This window comes from Hyla sarda, chromosome 6 (assembly GCF_029499605.1).
Source record: "Hyla sarda isolate aHylSar1 chromosome 6, aHylSar1.hap1, whole genome shotgun sequence".
In the NCBI taxonomy this organism is placed as follows: Eukaryota; Metazoa; Chordata; class Amphibia; order Anura; family Hylidae; genus Hyla; species Hyla sarda.
The window spans coordinates 171,593,096-171,601,076 of record NC_079194.1 but is presented as its reverse complement, the minus strand read 5'-3'; the positions used below and the strand labels follow the sequence as shown (position 1 = coordinate 171,601,076).

General features: G+C 37.5%; 1 long non-coding RNA gene across 1 annotated transcript; it reads right to left on the bottom strand.

Annotated features, from left to right (window-relative positions):
- Positions 1 to 699: 699 nt before the first annotated feature.
- On the bottom strand, positions 700 to 6,937 carry LOC130277657 (uncharacterized). The gene is made up of 4 exons (XR_008845512.1): positions 6,899 to 6,937; positions 1,571 to 1,650; positions 1,266 to 1,289; positions 700 to 999 (listed from the first exon to the last, which is right to left on the bottom strand). It is a non-coding gene; the product is annotated as an uncharacterized LOC130277657 (long non-coding RNA).
- Positions 6,938 to 7,981: the final 1,044 nt, after the last annotated feature.

Genomic DNA, 7,981 nt, shown 5'->3' with positions numbered 1-7,981 from the left:
CCGCGTACGGGCCAGTATGAGGGCTAATTTTTTGCGCCGTGTTCTGACGTTTTTATCGATACAATTTTTATATTGATCGGACTTTTTGATTGCTTTTTATTCATTTTTTCATGATATAAAAAGTGACCAAAAATACACTATTTTGGACTTTGGATTTTTTTTTGTGCGCACGCCATTGACCGTGCAATTTAATTAACGATATATTTTTATAATTCAGACATTTTCGCATGCAGCGATACCACATTTTTATTTTTATTTAGACAGTTTTTTTTATGGGAAAAGGGGGGTGATTCAAACTTTTAATAGGGAAGGGGTTAAATGACTAACTTTAGGGACTATAACACATAGGGACCTATAACACTGCACACACTGATCTCCTATGCTGATCCCTGTAAAGCCATAGCTTTGCAGGGATCAGTCAGATAGGGGCTCGATTGCTCAAGCCTGTAGCTCAGGCTTGGAGCAATCAATCCCCGATCGGACGCCGCGGAGAGAGGTAAGGAGACCTCCGCCTGCATCCCAGCTGATCGGAACATCGCGATTTTATCGCGATGTCCCGATCAGCCCGACTGAGCTGCCGTGAACCGTTTACTTTCGTTTTGATCACCGTGTCTGAAGGGTTAACAGCGTGCGGCACAACGATCAGTGCCGCACGCTGTTAGCCCAGGGTCCTGGCTATCGTTAGCAGCCGGGATCGACCCGGTGTGATGCGGGGTCATGGCGTGACCCCTTTTTTTGCAAAGGGACCGGGCTTAGGGTGTACAGGTACGCCCTAAGTCCTTAAGAGGTTAAAATAATAGGAAATTAAGGGGGTATATATAGAAAGTAGAAGCAAAGTGCAGGGCCCTTGCGAGAATGACCACTAAGGCTTCTTTCACACTGCCATCATGTTCCTGCATTTTAACAGCCATTTTTCTGCTCAAAGAGGTCATGAAAAAATAGATGAGTTGAGTCAGCTCTTCTTTTCAGGGGGCGGCATCAGAGACACTTAAAGTTGTCCTAAAAAGAAAAAAAGAAAACATTTTTAGATTTTGCCATTAGTAAACGAGAAATGGTTAGACAAGAAATTGTCTTGATTTGTATGCCTGGAACAACAAAGAAGAATTAGGAGAACAGACACCACAAATCTTAAGAATGAGCATTAAAAAATGGGACCGATATATGAAAGACGTCTTTCTTCCTCTAACTATTGAAAACATTTTTAATGTTAGAAAAGATGGACATTGACTGTAATAATTTTATTCCAATTGAACCAAAATACTCACACTAGTCTCCTTATCCACGATGGCCTAAAATACAAACATTATGATATGATAACATGTAGACAAATCTGGTTCTGTAGTACCTGGGTACTGGTAGAGATTTATCACAACCTGTTGAGAGTAAAATAAAACCAGTTGCCCATAGCAACAACCATATTCTTCATTTGTTTTTAACAAGGCTACAGTAAAAATTTAAGAAGTGATCTGATTGGTTGCTATTGACAACTGGTCAACTTTTCCTCCTCACAGGTTTTAAAAAAAATCGACCAAACCATCTCTTGCTACTGGACATATATAAAGATACTCACAATGGGCCTGGGTGTTTTTTTTCATCACCTTCTTTGATGGCATGATGGATGGTGATGCTTTATGATGATTTTATGACAAGCTGTAAAAAAATGGAAAAGACATTATTATAATAAATCATATGAAAAACATGACCACACATGAACACATTGCGAAAATGCACACAGTCTGCAAAGTGGCATCCACATGTCGGTCAGGAGACATGCACATGGTGGTGCCACACGGCCCAAAATTATCTTGCACACATGCATGGTATTCCCACTCATGCTCACACATGAAAGCATTGTGAAAATGCACACAGTCTGCAAAGTGGCATCCACATGTTGGTCAGGAGACATGCGCATGGTGGTGCCACACAGTCCAAAATGATCCTGCACACATGCATGGTATACCCACTTATGCCCACACATGAACGCATTCAATATATGGAGATATTACATTCACACGGCGCACAATCACTAAGCACACGTTCACAATCAACATGCAATAAAGTCGCAATCCAACAGTAATCACAGCCAACCTTGTACCCACCTTCTGAAAAACTGGATGAAGTCCAACGTTAGGGTTTTTGGGTATGTCTGGGTGGATGATGTCCACACTGAGGCCTAGCTCTTTCCAGAAAAAAGATGTCTGAAAAGATCCCCCCCCCCCTTTTTCCAAGTGACTTTCTGGTTGTAATGCTGTACTGAGCATGCTCAGTAGCAATAACTGTTCATAACGGAAGGTGTAAATGACGGGCGCTAACAATTTTCTTTGTCACAACCGTCAGCCATAGACTGTGTTAAAATTTTAACAGCCGTTATTCCACCGTTATTTTTGACAGGACAAAAATGAGTGAATGCACAGTTATTTGTGCCTTCAAAAAAAAAACAGACGTTAGTCATAACGGGACATAACTGGTGCTGAAGGATGGTCAAAAATCCTATTGACATGAATGGGATTTTTTGATGGCTGTTTTGTGGACTTTCTGATGGGAGTTCATGACGGGAGTTTTTACAGGAGCCTAACGGTAGTGTGAAAGGGGCCTAATATATCCTTAGTTTTATAACCCCTTTAAAGCCAGAAATACCAAAAAGTAGACACAATACCTTTATAAATTATTAGATACTTGGATATCGTTGTACAATAGATAAATGCCAGGTTATGACAGTAATGCTAATGTATTGTTAATATGTGAGATCAAAATAGATAACATATAATCTACACATATAACTTTATAATCACAAGTCTGGAGGGAGGAAGAACGTTTTGGATATGTGCTAGTGTATGCAGGCAGTAGTCAATTTAGAGGATGATGGACTACAAGTACAAGGATAGCCGTCCAATATATAAACTACCTCCGTATGGAAAATGCAAAGATTTATATTCAGTATGCAAAAGCAAGTTGGAAATGGCACATGCAGTCTCTTATCCAAATATGACTTATATACACCTATTACTTTTCCAGACTACCAACGATATGTGATATTGCGCATAGCAACCAATCAGGTCCCTTCTCTCATTTAAAAAAAAATTTGAACTTGATATTATTAATAAAAAAGCACATAAGTTTAATAGGGATTTGAATGACTATGCCTGTGGCCAAGTTCGCAAATGGCCCAGATATAGCCACAACAATCCCAAACATATGGAAACTAATCATGATTTTGCTGCTGATTCCTCTGTATTACCATCGTCAGTAGGTATTCACACTACTGGTAAAGTCGATGCGACTATAGCTGTTACACCTCTAGTTGAAACAATTACTAGCACCCAGATGGGCTTTAACGTTAATGATGCGAATAAGGTTTTGAATTCAGATGTTGCTAATGTGAATTTAAGACCACAGAGTATGGGTGCAGTTCCAAAAAGATATCCGAGTACGAATTTTAGTGGTTACTCAAATAAGAATAATTATAAAGGGAAATATAATGTAAAAAACCATCACGATTCGAGGTCTCCTTCTAATGGGAGTCGTTTGATTTATAACTCTAGATTTCATAAAAAACAGAATACACCAAGGGTACCCATAGACCCTAAGTTATTGGTTATGCCGTGTGAAAACCAACTCGGAAAAGGATTACAACAAGTTACCCCTTTACCGCAAAAATTAATTAATACTAATCAATCTGTGAATATGGTACTGCATGCTGCTCCTTCATTGCAGCATACAAACCAGGTTCCAAATATTTTGCAATTTGAAAAACTAGTTCAGACACTACCGCAACATGTGAATCCGATCCACATAATGGATCCACCTGTTGATGGACCCTGTGGTGATGAATCTATGTCAGAAGATACTATTTTCAATAGTTCTATACTTACGGTACATAATGTTTCTTCTTCTACTTTGCTTCATAGTCCGGTAGATACTATTTCTGACTCTAGCCTTTTTTTAGGCTCCCGTCCTATAATTGCCAGCACTGTCACACTCCAACACACGGAGGAGTGTGTCACCACCAACCGTATCACCCAATATTTTCAGCCAATTGCAACAAAGTCAATAAAAAGAAAATTCGACATCGAGGTTGCAGGGGAGGTAGAAAAAATAAATCAAAAAGGTCCCAGTCCAGATTCCAAGAAGAACAAAAATCTGTTACAATAAATTCTGAATCAAGTTTTCCTAAGAACATAGTTAGAGATAATGATGGTAAAATAAAAATTTTCAATTTATCTTCTTATGTCTTTGCCCAAAATGAGAGCGATTTATTATCAAAAGGGTTATCCTTTTGTCCAGTTTCGTTACCAAACAATTTCCAACTATTTTTAGATTTGAATCAGTTTACACGTAAACTTACACTTAGTAGACATTTTACCCTTTTGAATAAACGTAACACCCTAGTAGAGGATCCATTGTTGGGGCAATCCAATATAAATGTCTCATCATCTCTGGATACCTTAAGGAATACTGAAATTAAGCATGTAAAAGTAACTCTCCCTTCATCATTTTACCCTATCCATAACAAAGGCCCTTATGTGGATACTTTTTATCAGATTGTTTCAAAAGAACTTTGTTCTTTACGTGATAGCCATAATTTTGGCAAAATACAAGATAATTTAAGTGCTGTTGAACAACAGGCTGTAAAAAGTCTACAGGATAATTCCTCTATAATTATCCGCCCCGCTGATAAGGGGGGCGGAGTTGCAGTTTTGGATAGATCTGCGTATATTGATGAGGCCCTCAGAATCCTTTCTGATAAGGAGTATTATGAAATTTTGGCGAACGATCCCTCCCCTAGGTATTTTGTGGAATATAAAGAGCTTATAAAAAGTGCTACTGATAATAATTTGTTAAATAAAAAAGAATGTGATTTTTTATCAGTGAAAAATTACTCTTTACCTATTTTTTACTATCTACCTAAGTTGCACAAATCCCTATTTTGTCCTCCAGGACGTCCTATTATTTCTGGTGTAGGTTCACTCACTTGTAATTTATCACATTATATAGATTTATTCTTACAACCTTTTGTTCTTTCTCTTCCCTCCTATCTTAAAGATTCCACACAGTTAATTAGGGAGGTTAGTAATATTATTTTTCCGGCTGATTTTTTGTTTTTGACACTCGATGTTTGTGCACTTTATTCTAATATTACCACCTCTATAGGTCTAGCGGCCATAAAGGAGGTTCTCCTTTCAGATGGTAAATTTTCACTCAACCAAGCACTGTTTATTATTGAATCTATTTTTTTTATTTTAGAACACAACATTTTTAGTTTTAATGACATTATTTACAGACAATGCAGGGGCTGTGCGATGGGGACTCGATTCGCCCCTAGTTATGCTAATTTGGTTATGGGGCGTTTCAAGTCCTCCCATATCGCACAGTCCCCTGTTTTTAATCAGTATGTCGCCTTTTATAGGCGATGTATTGATGACCTGTTCATTATTTGGACAGGCTCTTTCTCTCAAGCACACGATTTTGTTGACACTCTTAATTTGAACACCTGGGGTTTAAAATTCACTATACACTGCTCTTCTTCCTCTATTGATTTTCTTGATCTTCAACTCAGAAAGGATTCGGATGGCCGTATAAAACCAAAAACATTTTTTAAACCAGTGGACATAAATAGCCTGTTGGATTTCAATAGTTCCCATTATCCCCAGTGGATTCGTAATGTGCCCTATGGGCAATATTTGCGTATCAGAAAAAATTGTACATCTAATTCTGACTTTTTGGAACAATCGCGTATTTTACAGAATCGCTTTAGAGAGAAAAACTATCCAAAATCGATTCTAAATAAAGCTTTCAATCAGGCTAAGGTACAACGACAAGAGGATTTAATAATTGATAAAACTGTTGCGATGAATATCGAGAAAGAAATTATAAATCTTACAATTGATAAATGTAAAATTGATAAATGTAAAAATAGTAAAAAATCCAATAAGAATTATAGTCACAATTTTGTCACCAATTTTAATTGTGCAGCACCCAAGATAAAAACAACACTTAATAAATATTGGTACATATTAAAAGGTGATCCGATTTCTTAAAGATATTTTGTCTGACCACCCAGGTGTCACATTCCGCAGATCACAAAATCTGCGGAATCTGGTGGCCCCTAGTGATTGTCTGAGGAACAATCGTTTTGTTACATCTAATCGTGTAGGACAGGATAATGGTACCATCCCTTGTGGAAAAATGAGATGTAAATGCTGTATCATGGTAGAAAAAGGTGACAATTTTGTTTGTAATATTTCGAAAAATTTCTTTCGGATTAAGGGAACGCATGATTGCGAAAGCAGCTATGCGGTTTACCTTTTATCTTGTATTTGCGGTTTGCAGTATGTGGGCCGCACCGTTCAGATGGTGCGGTCCCGCATGAATAAACATCGGTCCAATGTGGGAAGGCAATTCATGCTACACAGTGTCTCACAACATATATGTCAAATTCACTCCGGTAATTTTGACTGTCTAAAATTAAAAATCATTGAAGTTATACCATCCATTATAAAAAATCGTTTTCAAAGGCTAATTAATAGAGAATCATACTGGATTTTTTCACTTGGTTCCCTTTTCCCTGGTGATTTAAATGAGATGATTGAGAACGCTGTGTAACTTGACTTGCCTTCTATTATCATATTATAATTACATTACATATTTATTGATATATTTTATATTTTACTTATATTTATATCTAAAAATTTTTAGTAAGGTATGTGATATATATAATTTTTTATTTCACTAGTTTTTATGTGTGTGTTTTATGTGCTCCTGCCTATTGCTTTCATTCCAGCAATGTGCGGGTTAACTATTGTGTATAAATACCCTATGTGTCTCTACCCTCAACATGCCTGATGAAGCTGGTTATCCAGCGAAACGCGTTGCATGCCGGGTAAATAAACCATTTTACCTTTGGAGTCTTGTGCGCTGCCTCTATCCTGGGCTGTTCCTTGGAGGGATCCGTTTTATTGCTTCATTTTTAAAAAGGCCTCTGAAAAATGAAAGACGCAATCTGATTGGTTGCTATGGGCAACTGGTCAACTTTTCCTCTACAAAAGGTTAGATAAATCTCCCCCATAGTCAATGCGGGATGAGAGGGTCTAACTGTTTTGCGTTCGGTTGTGTAGTGAGGATGCTGAGAATGCTGAACCTCAACGAACCAAGGTGGGAGTATGGGCTGTTAATCATACGCTCATAGTATTTATACTGTTCATACGCTCATAGTATTTATATTGTTTATACGCTCATGACATTCATACTGTTCATACGCTCATGGCATTTATATTGTTCATAAGGTCATGGCATTTATACTGTTCATACGTTCATGGCATTGATACTGTTCATACGCTCATGGCATTTAAACTGTTCATACGCTCATGTATTCATACTGTTCATACGCTCATGGCTTTCATACTGTTCATGTGCTCATGACATTTATATTTTCATACGCTCATGGCATTTATGCTGTTTATATGCTCATGGCATTTATACTGTTCATACGCTCATGGCATTCATACTAAGCATATGCTCATGGCAGTTATACTGTTCATACACTCATGGCATTTATACTGCTCATGGCATTTATATAGTTCATACGCTCATGGTATTTATACTGTTCATACGTTTATGGCTTTACTGTCCATATGCTCATGGCATTTATACTGTCCATATGCTCATGGCATGTATACTGTTCATTTGTTTATGGCATTCACAAACTCATGGCATTCATACTGTTCATACTCTCATGATATTTATACTGTTCATGGCATTTATACTGCTCATATGCTCATGGCATTTTTTATGGTTCATACGCTCATGGCACTTATATTGTTCACACGCTCCTATATTGTTCACATGCTCATGGCTTTTATATTGTTCACTCGCTCATGGCTTTTATATTCTTCACTCGCTCATGACATATATACTGTTCATATGCTCTTGGCATTTATACGATTCATACGGTTATAGTATTATACTGTTCATATGTTTATGG